Source organism: Syngnathus scovelli, chromosome 10 (assembly GCF_024217435.2).
Source record: "Syngnathus scovelli strain Florida chromosome 10, RoL_Ssco_1.2, whole genome shotgun sequence".
Taxonomy (NCBI): Eukaryota; Metazoa; Chordata; class Actinopteri; order Syngnathiformes; family Syngnathidae; genus Syngnathus; species Syngnathus scovelli.
In genome coordinates this window covers 7,419,820-7,433,911 of record NC_090856.1, presented here as the reverse complement: position 1 = coordinate 7,433,911, position 14,092 = coordinate 7,419,820, and the positions used below count along the sequence as shown (strand labels likewise).

The 14,092-nt window shown below is 39.5% G+C and overlaps 1 protein-coding gene across 14 annotated transcripts in view; it reads left to right on the top strand.

Annotated features, from left to right (window-relative positions):
• Positions 1–14,092, top strand: part of adgrl2a (adhesion G protein-coupled receptor L2a) — a 184,759-nt gene that overhangs the window by 91,228 nt on the left and 79,439 nt on the right. For 7 of the 14 annotated variants that reach the window (XM_049721413.2, XM_049721407.2, XM_049721396.2 and 4 more), the window contains exon 1: positions 881–1,570. The gene's annotated coding sequence lies outside the window, so the exon portion shown is untranslated. Of the gene's footprint in view, positions 1–874; positions 1,571–14,092 lie in introns of those variants that run through there. The other 7 variants (XM_049721365.1, XM_049721376.2, XM_049721388.2 and 4 more) reach the window with 5 other exon arrangements.

Genomic DNA, 14,092 nt, shown 5'->3' with positions numbered 1-14,092 from the left:
ACCACATGTGTTTTTAGTCTGTGCTTATAAATAAACATTTTTCCTGCTATGGATGCTTGCCACTGGGTGACCTTTTATTACATCTGTTTTCTCTTTTTTTGTGCAGCCCCCACCCCCCAAAAAATGGCATGTATTATTATGTAAAATTATGCTTATAAAAATAAGTCAGCTACTTGCCTGCGTTCACCTTCACCTGATGAGCATGACTCAACTTCACGTTTCCCCACAGTGGGTTTTAAAGGCAGTTTTTATTGAAGCCAGGTGCTTAGCCATGTCCTGCCTGGCTCAGAATATTTTAGGAGAGAACTCCTCAGCCACATCACAACACATAAAAATGCAACTCTTGTGCATTGACCTCCATTTATTTTACGTAAGTAATAGAGTCCCTTGCTTAGCTGAATATTACACAAATTAAATTTTAGTAGATTTTTAATACAAAACTGTATTACCCGGAAAAGCACCAGCTGTGAGAAATTAAGATCAATATCAAGACAATTCGAAAGAATTAGGTTATTAGGTTTTATTTATTGATTTATTCATTCATGGCTGGTGCATTTTTGCATGGAACAATCCAGTTGATCCAGTTAGATTTCACATCAGAGCAATGACATCAGATTTTTTGATTCAAATCAGTTTTTGTTACACCCCCAAGGTGGATGTCAAATCTACCCCTCTTTTATCAAATCAACCATTGTAAAAGCAGATATTTTGACATATTGTATATGATTTTGATTATATTAGTGTGCCTCATTTTGTGTCTTTTTGTCAGTGGTTGTGATTTTCCCCCACTGTAATATGGCAGTGGAGACTAAATCTTCGATTTCATTGGTTGACTCAACAGGACTGCCCACGGTAGCACATCACTGTGCACACTAAAGCAAAGGATGCTTCTCAAAGCGGAAAAAGAGCCAATAAACGATGTATTGATAACATCCTCTCTATGATTTCATTTGAATTCCCTCAGAGTATAGAAAAAAGATGGCAAGCTAAATAAGGCCCCAGCAGCTTGTCCTGCTGCCGCCACACAGTCCGAATCCGACAGATCCAGTCCAGGCTTTCCAGCCGCCCCTGCCCTCGGTGGGTGCCCGCACACGGCAGTCTGCTCCCGGCCGAAGCACTGGCTGGCTGGCTCTGCTTACTGGAAGTCTGCTGCGCGTCCGTTCCTCCTGTTCCATGAGCTTGGGCATCCATTCGGCTTCAAAACTTTCCGCCCACGGACGGAGAGCAAGACGTGGTTAGAGCCAGCCACCAATCATCTATTGACACTTTTTTTTTTTTTTGTTTCGGTGCAGAAGAGAACTGATGGTGTCGGCTTGGTCCCGGCAAAGCAATTGACTAGAGCGGCCAGAGCGGCTTTTGGCAATGGAAGTGCGCCCCTGGAAGAGAGGCACGGCTGGGATGAGAAGAGAACCTGTCGCCGATTGAGAACCAGCCTGAGTTCCATGAAGAAAGGCATGCCTCAGACCTGCAAACCCTTACAGGACCCCCTATCAGACATTATCTGACACCCCCCTTTCATCTTATTCTTATTTTTCAATTCTGACATTATTTCACCTGGTTTTGCTGCAAGGTAAGTTTCCGTGCAGTTTAAATGAGAGATGACTTTTAAGTTTAATTGGTAGCAACTTTTGCCACTTTTGCACGCACACACCATAGCGTGTTTGCGATTCAATTAAAGGAAGCTTTTTGCAAGTTGTATTTTAGCAGCTTAAATGTCACGGGCACACGCTGACTGCGAGCGGATAACTCCAAAATACAGAAAGAAAATCCCTGTGCAACAGATGTGCGGCCACGTTTCAGAGATGGAAGCATCAGCGAAAACATTTATTTCTTCTTATTAGTTCAGTTCTGTGATAACTTCCTTCTTCTTCTTCTTCTTTTTTTTTTTTTTTTTTTAAACAAATCCATTGATCCTCTTGTTAAATTCAGGGGGGGGGGGGTTTCTAGTGGAGCTATGTGACCTAAGAAGTTTTTTTTTTTTTTTACCACATTCAATGACTAATCCTTTATAATTGGACAGAGGCTACATGTTGAGGTCAAAAGTGGAGAAATTTAGCCAATGTAATAATTACTTTTTTGGTGAAGGGGGGGGGGGGGGGGGGGCTGTCCATTCGGCTGGTAAATGTCAGCGAAATGAGGCAAATGGATAAATAAATGTGGCTGTTGGAGTCTATGCAGAAATAAATGTAAATTGGATAATATACTTTAATTTTTGGCACAGGGTTGAATGCATGTGTTCCGGAGATGGGTGAGCGGCACGCCGCGGCGGGGCCGGTGATGCATGGCACCCCCCGAAGCACAGCAGCGCTCCTCGGTCATCCATCATTGAATTATTGGTCAAATTTAGCCGCGCATTTGGCAGATGGTCTGCTTTAAATTGTGCAGTATGAAAATGATGCTGTGATTTGGTCCGTGAGTGCAAGTCTATTTCTCACAATGAAAAAAGATTGATGTGCATTTTGGTACATTTTATGTCAAAGTGACTGTTCAGTTTGGATCATTTGAGGATTCTTAGGAATTAATCAATACAGACTAAAGGATAAGTAACAAAACATGAGTTGAAAGTAAATCTTTATGCGGACGAATGCAATTTGTTTATAGTTTTGATTTAACCTAACCCATAGAGGTGATTCACAGCTCTTAAAGACTTTTTTTTTTCCGAATTCCATCCATAATCACACTGGAATTGGCTACCGATAGGAATGTTTTCTGAATTTTGGAGCTTCTCGGCTGTAACGTTGCCATGTCGCAACCGATTGTGCTGTGCTGTGTGTGCAAAGCTTCTCAAAATTGCACAGTGATTCTTCTGTTGTGCTGTGTGTGCAAAGCTTCACAAAATTGCATTGTGACTCACCACCAGTGAGGTAAATTTAGGCGAAAAATGTAGGTCGATTTAAAAAATAATAATAAAGTAGTCATTTTTCATTTTAGTATATTATTCAATACATTTCTTTTATGTTGTCTATCAAGAATCCTTTTCACCAATTTTATGTCCAGCCATGGATCAATACGGGCTTTCTCCTCCAAACTGTTTGAAGTGTCTCACATCCATTTTCTCAACTTTTTTTTTTTTTTTAAATTTTACACTCTCGCCAGTGAGTGTGAAAAAGGAGGGAGAGAGTGAGAGCTCGTCAAAATTTGTGACATTATGGGCTGTTGCTTGATGCTTCCTTCTTGCCCATCCCACACTTGTTTTCTTATACAATAGACAGCAACTGAGATCGGCTTCTTCTGATAAATCGCTCACGCAAAGAAACCTTTGTTTGAATCCTTAAATGATAACGCGTCAAACACTTTGCACTTTGGCTTTATTAAGGTCATTTGTTATTGGTTTAATATTGAATGGCTGACTGGTGGTAGCATTTGCTTGCTGTTGTTGTGTCGTGCTGATGAGAAAATTATGTTTTCTTCCTTCAGTGATCTCAAGCGTCGCATTGTGGGCATGCAGAGCTTTCAAATCCTCATTGATGACCATCCAAATATGCTCGGACTTCTTTTGTCTCTCCGCTCAGCCAGTCTTGTGTCGAGATTGTAAGGCTCTTCTTTCGTGAGCGAGTAGAGTGGAGGATACATAGAATAGGGAGTGGACTCATTTTGATTTACACTCCGTTGCCAATTCTGGCATATAAATTGTGGGTTTGTGGGTTTTTTCCTACATGGACTCATGCTGGGTGGATAACTGCTCGCCGTTATAAGGAATAAACAAGGCTGTAAAGAAAGGCAAGCTAGAAGGTGCGCGCTCTTTCAAGTACTTTCCTTTCTTGTGACTAGTTTTATTTTACGATTGCTAATCAGTAAAACACTGTGCGCTACTGTGCGCACCGCCTCTACCACCACCAAACATTTGTTTCCACTTCCCAAAAGTCCCTGCAGTGCAACGAGGGGTGGGGGGGGGTCAGGGTTATTCGCGGGCTGAAGAAATTTCCTGTTTGCCGAAATTATTTCAAAGACACGAACTAGGATAGCTTGCAATGGCTCTATTTCAACTACGATGACGAGAATCAATATGGCTGCCTTCCTCAGCTTTGTTAGATAGCTCCGTATCTGCCTTTTGTGAAATAGTAGTGCAAAGTGCAATGCATTGCACACACACAAACAGACCCACTTTGCGGTTGTAAGTCTTATTTTACGACATGTTGCGCACATGCTTGGCTTTCACAACGCTGTGCATGATTTAAAACTGAGTATTGGTACACCTAGCATATGGACAGAAGGGAAAAAAAATAGGCCAGCGAATGAATGACAGGTAAAAAGAAATATGATATTTTTAATCATGAGAATAATGATAATAATAAAGACATACTTGTAATCACAGAATTTAATTTTATCAATCTTTGTTGCTGGTTTAATAAGAATCAAGAATGAAGAAATGGACACAAACCAACATTCTCTTTTTTTTTTGCGGTGTATGTGAATAAGACTCGCGCTTATCTGTGCGCAGCTGCAACACTGTTTGGAGAAAATATTCAATTTGTGCATGTCAGAGGAGATGGGAGGCTGTGAGCAAACAGCAGTTATTGCGGCTCCGCCATAGCAGCCACGAGCAAGGCGTGCATTGGGAGAAAAGAGGGGATCTGCACACGTCTGCCAGGGAAAGGGAGTCATGTCTCGGCTGGATTAGAAGAGAGCGAAGCACTTAAAAGCCCCTCCGCTGACAGGACACGGGCTGTTGTTCAGGGATGGTGTGGATAAACATGGCAGAGCAATATATCTGTCCTTGACTATTGCAACTTATTGCAACTGAAAGAAGTTCGACTCACTGCCTTTAGCATTTAAAAGGGTTAAAAGAATAAGCTGTGGCTACGGTTGCGCATTATTGAGCGCAAACTAATTTTGAGAATGTAAATGTCTTCCAAATGGCTCTTGCACTTAGCCGCAGATCAAAATTAAGTTTAGTTAAATTAATTTTAATGTTGAGTATTTCACGGAATGCACATTTAATATTTTTTTTTGCCGTTGGATTAGTTTGTGTTTGCAATTAACATGCATGACTTCCAAGGAAAATATCTCTAATTTATCTAAAACAATAAAAAATACGGAATCCAATCAGCACTACAGAACAGTACTAGTAACACACAGCATGAATCATATCAATTGACACAAAATCAATTAAATAAAATGATATTAATCTAAGAAGTAATCAGAACTTAGGTTCGCTCCATACCATGTTGTTCTTGTTTTAAAATAATCTGAGAAATATACTTTAAAATTAGCTCCACTGGACAATACTGCTAACACACAACATCAATCAGACACTTTTATCATCAACAAAACAACAGTTTGCGATACAATAAAAACGTTTCGAGCTTTACCAGACCACTAAAAGTTTTTGTTCACTTTTGTTTAAGTGTTTTTGTTGTTGTTGTTGTTAATAATACACATTTAATTTCATATGTGCCTGTTTCGTGGAATAGGTCTGCTAAGTAACTATTGTGTCGTGCGGCGTGTGCTTGGCTGTGTTTGGGGCTTTGTTTTCGCGCTGTAGCTTAGTTGCCAAGTCAGATGGAGTGGAGCGTCTGGCCTGGGACTTTCAGAGGAATATCACAATATCACAAGTCTGCTAAGTTGCTAAAAAAACTAAGCTAATCAACAAAATAATTATCTGTTCAATTGCTACCATGCCAGAGACATCAAACGCAGTAGAGGGGTGGAAAAACAATGAAATTATGTGATAATGATTGCTCACGCTGACAGGAGGCGCCTTTTTTTACGGGGAGGTGGGGGTGTACGTGAGGAAAGATGGGACTGGAGGCTGCTCACTCACGAAAAAAAAGAATCTGTGTACATTTTGAGAATGAGCATAAACGTCCATCATCACCTCTAATGAGCTTCTTATGTGGGTTTTTTGGCATTGAAACAGAGAGCGAGAGAACAGTATTAGTCGATTAATTTCCTGCAGTGAATCATGGAACCTGCTGCTTTTATCTTCACACTGCGCTCCATGTGTGGGCCACCAAAAAAAGGTTTATGTTTGCCTCACACGCTCATAAGTTTGGCCCGCCGTGCGTCCCCCCTCTACCCCTCCCCTGCTCTCCTCCTTTTCACTCTGGGCACAGATAATGTCTTTGCATATGAATTAACCGCCCTCGTTGAGCTTCTTTCCAGTAATTGAGAAAGCAGAAACCGTAAAACTATCATCATATCATATTTGATATGTTCTTCTCTGAGCTGCTTAGAGGGGTCTGCTTGGAATTCTTTCCAAAAAGAAATAAAAATACTTTTAATTTTCTGGGTACAGTTAGAATGTTGTGCATGATTGAAAACTAGCAGGGGGGGTAAAGCGCAGCCTCAGCGGGTGCAATATGGGTCGCTCTAATTGTAAAAAAAAGTTAGGATGATTGATCAGGAAGTTGTTTTTTGACAGGCTTGTAGAAGAAAGATCAAAATATAACTGGTGATAAAAATATGCCGCTTTATTAACCACTTTAATAAGATTTTACCTTTTACGATTAGTTATTTGACATAATGTTACGTTTAATGCTTATTATGATAGTTTTAGTCTGCATTCTATCATACTAAGCAAATACTACTTATAATACATTGATCTTGTGCAGCTAATGTCTAAAGCGTGTATGAAGAAAATTAGAGGAGTAAATACATGCGAGTCCTTCATGTTGTATGTTGATGCTCTGGTTTGAATGTGTTTTGTTGTCCTAGCGGGAGCCTTTCTGATAATGTTGCTGTAGCGGCTCACAATGTGCGTGCGTGTGTGTCACAATAAAGTTTCCGCTTGGTGCTGTCTTACCAACACAGTGCAAAAATGGCCTGAGGAGGAGTTGTTCCTGACAGAGATGCATTGTTTGAGGCAGCCAATAAAGGCGTTCGCTGAGTGGCTACATCTGCGAACCTCATCTTCACTACAGTGTGGGCCGAGCGACAACACGGCAACTGTCACTGCTGCACCTGCTCCTCTCTCCCCGCGCACAGCACCTCGCTCTGTGCCCCCCGCTGAGCAGCCGCCGCAGATTCGGCCATCTCTGCCGTGGCTTTATCACGGGTCACCTCGACATGAGTTTCTTACTTCTTGAAGACAAAGCCGAGAGAAAAGAAAAATAGAATTGAAATTGTTGCCCCCGAGGACTGAGTTGTAGTTTTGCTGAAGTGCAAAATATCTGCCTGTAAAACAAAATAGGGTACAAGAGAGATCTGGCTTAATATGAAGTGACCAGTCCGGAGAGTAATATTAAAGCTGGTTGTCCCTCCATGTTACTGCGGATGTAAAATCTTTGACCTCCTTAGCACGCACGCACGCACACACACGCTCACACACACACAGAAACCCACACACACACACACAAGCAAAGAGCATTAAATGCTTATATATGCTCAACTGCTGTTAACTCCACAAATTGGAGTTCTGGTTCAATATTTTTGCCCAAAATATGTATTGGCTATTATTTTACTTTATTGAGTTCCACCTTCTATTTTTTTACTAAAATGCATGACAATAATAACAGTTGTGTGTCACTCTGTTGTTCAGTATTATTAAAACAACAAGATGAGCAGCAGACATTTTGTGTTTCTACTGCAGTGTGTGATGGTGGGTGTCACCTATTGTCCTTGCAGTCTTGACAGTAACTCATTTTATCGGGTTTCATCGAACTTTGCTGCTTCATTTTTCTTTGTAATTTGTAATATTTCTATATTGTAGTGAAAGGCATTAGGATTTTTCTTGCATATGTTAAAATGGCTGAAATTGGTCTTTTTCAAACATATTCTGACACAAAAAGTACTTATTGTGCAGTTAGAGGAGATTCAGACTAATGACATACATTTGGCGTGTTTCATTGAGAGATATGTGTGATAATGGCGTAGACTCACACATTGTGTGTAGGAGTGTGTGGGAGTGTGGGGAGGGGGCTAATTTCCCCCAGCTTTAGCCTTGCTTATACAGCTGTGCCAGTCCCGATGGCATGGACTGCTGTTTTTTGGCTCCAGCTTCTCCACCTACGCTGCGGGGGATCTTGAGTAATAAACATCCTTAACATTGGTGATAAGTAACCCTCCACCTTCGGTCGGTATTGGCTTGATAGAGATGTCAAATGATTCATGAATGTAATCATGAAAATTGGAAAAGAGAATATTGACACTTCTGATCTTTTTTGGCAAGTGCAGAGGAAATGTTCATGTATGCAGACTGGCCCACCCAATAATGCTACTCATACATTCCCTCGGTGCTGACACATTTGTTTCTTTCACTTATTGCTTTTTAATATTCTGTGTGTGTGTGTACAGGCTACAGAACACACTTGTTTGAACAGTGAGGAAAAAAGAAATCAATTCCATTCTATCATATTTTAATTTACTTGGATATATTTCCATGTTGAAATAATTTGTGTGCAATAGTTTACCTTTAATTTGTTCAAGGCTAATAAAAAAATGACACAATTGTATTTTCATATAATAAAAACAATTTCTACAACACGAGGCGGTATAGTATTATTGCCAGCATGTTGTGAAGATGGAGCATTGCCCTTCCTTGCATTTTGTTGGAAGATGAGCGTCGATGAAATTTCTAGCTTCTCCTGCTATGCATCAGTAATTGTAAAAGTAAAAAAAAAAAAGTAATTTAACATTTTACAGATTGTTTTTATGCAGCTGTAAAAAGTGTCTATAAAATCCCAAATTAGTTCTCTCTCTGGAGATCGATGACACACCAATCAGTCAATATTCAGTTCACAATACATGCAAAATTCTTTAGCCTTTTTGGACATAGTAAAGCAATAAATAAATAAATAAATACATGTACTAGTGCTTATGTAGATGTGATTTCTGGTCTTTTTATGCTTGTTTCTTGTTTATGTGTATTTTGTTCCTGGGTTCTGAAGGTTCGGGGATCGTTGTCAGTTCAGCACTTAACAGTGTACAAGGGAGCCACCAATTTGCCCCAATGTTACTGGGACACTCACTTTCTAACAACCAATATGACAAAATGCAATATGGACAAAATAAATGGTATAAAAATATTTCATTTTTCTCATTGTTCAATACATGTAAAAAAGAATCAGCCATCCAACAAAAAACAGCCACACACTGTGAGAAATCCTTTTGTCTTTCTCTTTCCTTTTTTTTTTTGCTACAAAAATCAACTTACTCCAGAATGCTCCGGGATGCGGAAATTGTAATCTCACGATCACACCTTGCATGACATCACTTGCATTGACTGCAGAAGCTGAAAATTGAACAAAACTTAAATCGGAAATATGAACTTTGACGAACAGGGAAAACGTAAGAGGAATGAGACAGGCAGCCTGTTAAAACTCATTTTTTTAATATTATTTTTACGACCACAGATATTTCTTTTGACAAGGAGTGGTCTTAATAACGGATTAAATCTAAAATTACTATATATGAAATATTCAGGGCACACTCTCATGCGGCAAGTAGTTTTCTCTAGTCTTAATGTCCACCAACGACTACCGTGTGTTACTTCTTCCTATCCATCTGTCATACGGCACTCCATGTGAGTCCAGTATGCCGTTTCTCTTTGAACTTGAGTAGTGCTTCAGCAGTGTGATGAGAGCAGGTCCATATCAGCTGATGAAAAATGACCATAAAGAGGTCAATCAAACGAGGCTTGGAGGAAAAAAAAAAAGATGGATTTTTTTTTTTTTTAAAGTAGAGCTGGTGGCATTTGTGGCATCATTCATCAGTTTGAGCTGATTACACTCCAAGTTGGTGAAGTAAGCTGAGGATGGAGCTTCTGTAGGCATTTCCATCACAAAAAGGTCCAGCCCGCCCGCGGACAGACAAAGAGCTGTATTTCAGTAGAGACCAAGACCTGCCCACAGGATGGAAAAGTTTACTTCTACTTTGCCCGATAACATCTCCCTGACAGTGGAGGTGAGCTGCTTTCTTATTTAGCATATTTAGCAAAATAATTTCACCTATGCCGAAGCAGAGGACCTTAAGCTCTGTAAATGTAGCTACGAGACACCCGATGGTGAGAAGAATCGACATTGCAACGCCTCCTCACTTTTAGTTCACGGGATCTTTTATTCTCTCACCGAAGGCGGCCCCTGAGTTTTTTGTGTGTACTGGAGGGTTATCGTTGCGGCCATACTGTAACTTGGGGAAGATAAATGCACTATATTCTGCTATCACTGACAAATGACTCCCTCGGTACATACATACATACTTAAAAAAAAGTAAAAATAAAAAAAGTGTGCCCAGATAACTATGTCTAATGAAGCTGTGGTAACAGAGCACATGCAAGTAGAGCGTGCAGTGATAGCCCCAAACTGAAGTGCTAATTGATGCTCTGGATATTTTTGGCATGTAAGACAAAGATGGATGGCGGAGAGAAAGAATATTTATTAGTAGGCTACTCTTTTGAAGTTGCAATGTGTTACCGCTTAAAACCAACAAAAATGTATGTAAATTTAAAGTGCAGTGACAGATCCTTTAAAGGGTTAGAGCCATTCCTTTTATATTGCATCATTAAACCAGTTTGTGTTGTGCAGCTAGAAAACATGCTCTACATATGGGATTTGTTGAGAGTCTCATATATAGTATATATATATATATATATATATATATATATATATATATATATATATATATATATATATATATATATATATATATATATATATATATATATATATATATATATATATATAGACTAGTGCATGTAATTATTTGGCCAGTTATTTGGCCAACCTTCCACTGGACTGAATGCTCCAGGTTGATATGTAATTCTGAAGTGGAGAATGTGTGACCTTGTTCTCATATTCCATTCATATTCCAAGTGAGTTTTTAGCTGTGATGCCATGATTCGGTACAACTTGCATTTGTAACTATTACACTTAGTTTAATATCAATACATATACCTACCTAGAGTAACTAGTCACATTTTGACTTCATTTGCATTCACAGGAGGTGGTTCAAAAGGTGCGACCTGAAATTGTTCTCTCTTTCAGAGTTTGTTTTGGAAATTAAAATCGCTTTGGTATTCAAAGTGAGAGCAGATAATTTTCCTTAGTGAATGTTTTTATCGCACAAGACTTTGCGGTCCCGTCTAGCTGTTCATCTTGTGTCTTTGGTTTCCTTGAAAATTATTCACTGCAAGGGAAAAAAAATCGTAGTCCTTTTACTTATCAGCTGGAAGCAAACACATTAAACACACACAAGGTGTAACACTAGTGATTGTCCAGCTGTGGATGATAAGACAGGCCATGAATGCAAAATGTGTTTCAATTATACTTGAATAATGTTGGAAAAGGGGTATCTATTCTTCTACACACCTAAACTGCTATATTTCTTTATTGCGGTTGCCGTCATTCAGCTGTGTTGCACCAAGCGGAGTGAAGCAACCACTTTCATCATGTCATGAATTTAAATATGTGCTTGACAACTTCTCTCTAAGCTTGGAACTGTCATTGGATCTGCCATGGCTCCCGGCCTTTTAAATTGCCTAATCCATTGTACAGTAAGCAGACTAGTGCTGAATTCAGTAGAACTTTAATTATTAAAATAGAGGGTTGGTGGGGTGAGCATGTTTGCGTCACAATCCACCTCTCTGTCCTCATGCTAATGAACAACTAAGGAAATTTCTCATCCTCCCACCTTGAACTTTTTCAAAGCCCTTTATTCCAACTTGCTCAGAAAAATAATGCAATGCACCTTTTCCACACGTAGTGTTTTACTCGTGTAGTTTTCTTGAAGTAAAACCCAAAGCTGAATATAGCTTCACGAGGTTTAACGAGCTCCATTACCTGTCCGAGTGCTCTGATTTAGGACTGACAGGTGATTGCATTTACGAAATACGACACCGACCTCTTGCGGTGTGTGTGTTTGTGTGTGTGTGCATGTGCGTGCATGTGTGTGTGCATGTGTGTGTGTGCGTGTGCTTGCTGATGAGACACAGCCACGCCGGGTTTTGGGTTGACATACCGCTTCCCTTGTCTAATGAAGGCATTCATGCTGTCTTTGGGATTTAAAATAGATACAGCCGTGCCATGGCTGAAATTCTAACATGCCGGAATGAAGCTGGCCACAGTAGCTGCTATGAAAATAATTATTCGCTTATGTAATTGGTCTAATGAGTTTGTCTGCTGGATTTCATCGACACTGACTAGATTAATTCCATTATTGACTGCATTTAAAATCTTATAAAGTTTGCATGGTCCATGGAAGAGCTCATCCATCATAAGTACGTGAAAGACCAAGTCATTTGTTTGGTTGTCCCACACATCATGTGGTACAGTATAAGATCTTTTTGCTTTGTTCTATTTAAGTGACTTAATGTGGCACCCATTATATTGGCCCTTTGTCCTTCATCTGGACAGCAGAAGGTTAAAAGCATCAATTAGACACGAAGTCATGGTCAGCCAAATTATGGTGGAAGCCTTTAATCTCAAAGAATTGGCACGCTTCAAGAATGAGTGACATGCAACGATTATCATTAGGTTTATTTTTATCATGTCATGAGGAGGTGGATCTAAGTCAAAGGTGCTATTGCATCATTGTTAGATGCAATTGTCACTAATGTAATGGGCTTCATTTATGTAATACCATCAATTGCATGCATTGCTTTTGCACTCATTAACCCCGTCACACTATTTTTATTTTTGGAATACCGTACATTTCATTCACACACGTACACAAAATAGCACTAGGACCAATGAGGTAATCCATATCTTGCTCAAAGATTTGCTTCTGAGCAAGCTGCGGAAACATGCCTCAAAATAAAATAAAATTAAATTAATAAATAACTTGAACTTGCATGACAGTATTCCTTTGCTTAATTCAAAACCAACTCAGATCATGTTTCCTTTATCTTTGACACGTTTCTGTTTTTATTCATCATCTATTATGATTAATCATTCTATGATTTTATAAGAAGGTTGTTAAGTACGGATACTCAAATGAATAGCAGAACCCCAGCAGCCGTTATTTCTTATCAAAGCTGATGTCATGTATTTTATAGTGGTGATGTGATTAATGTTTAGGTTTTTCCGCATTGGATAGCAATAAAAAGTTTGGCACAAACAACATGCATTATGGTTTTATGCTATTTTATATTTGAGTCAATAATTTACAAAGACTTTAAGGTGGATTTCCAGTATTCCCCGTTATCTCTAACAAAGGCATTGACAGTGCCTTATTTTAGCTTCCATCACACAGCATCATCATCTCAGTTACCTTGTACATGTTTTATGTCGCTGTCCTCTATTTTAAAAATTAATAATCCTGTTTAATACTGCCAGGCGATCACAGTGCATTATTGATGCTGGGCCCTTAATACAAAGACAGAGCCGTGTTTTTAACCACGCAGCTGCTCATTTTGAAATAAGGAGGGGGTTAGAGGGTCGCACAAGCCGCTTACTGGTGCACATCCGTGTAAATACAGCGACGTTATTATTGTACAGTAAAACCACACCGCATATAACCAAAGGGCTTGCTTCCTTTTTAGCTAACAAACATGGGCATGGTAATAAATAATTAACAAATTTATGGTGAGGCCGAACGCAGTGAGAGTTTTGACCTCGCTTTTGGTTAGGCTGCGTTCACACTATGATCCCGGTGGCAACAGCGGCAAAGTTATTGTGCAATGAGAATTTGCGCCATTCAAAAAATAATCTTTATTCTATAATATATAATGTTTTCTCATGGTTTATCACAGTATCAATGACGAGCTGTGGGGAAACAGGACTAAGTTCATACTGCCGTTCAATAAAGGTTTTTAAATATAGGCAATATTGAGTAATCAGAGCCTTAATCGACTGACATGAGACTCAGTTGCTGAAAATATATATTCGGATTTTCTTGTGTTGGATTCAGTAGTGTTTAGTTACACAGCTGAGTTCAGTCAATTTGGTTGCACTCATTTAGCCATGGCCAACTGGGTCCCAGTGTAAATGTTGCTTTTATGGTGTCCTAATGTACTCTCTGATCAACAACCAGGCAGAGCATTTATGTGCACATTCTAATTGAATCGGGTTTCTGGCCAGTGGAGTTTACTCTATAGGCATTGCATACATTTGGGTATTTCAAGGTGAATTATGGCTGATCAACTACCTATTGGGCTTGATTGGCAGCTCCTATCACCATGAAATGCCCATTCCCATTCATGATCTTCCTATTTATC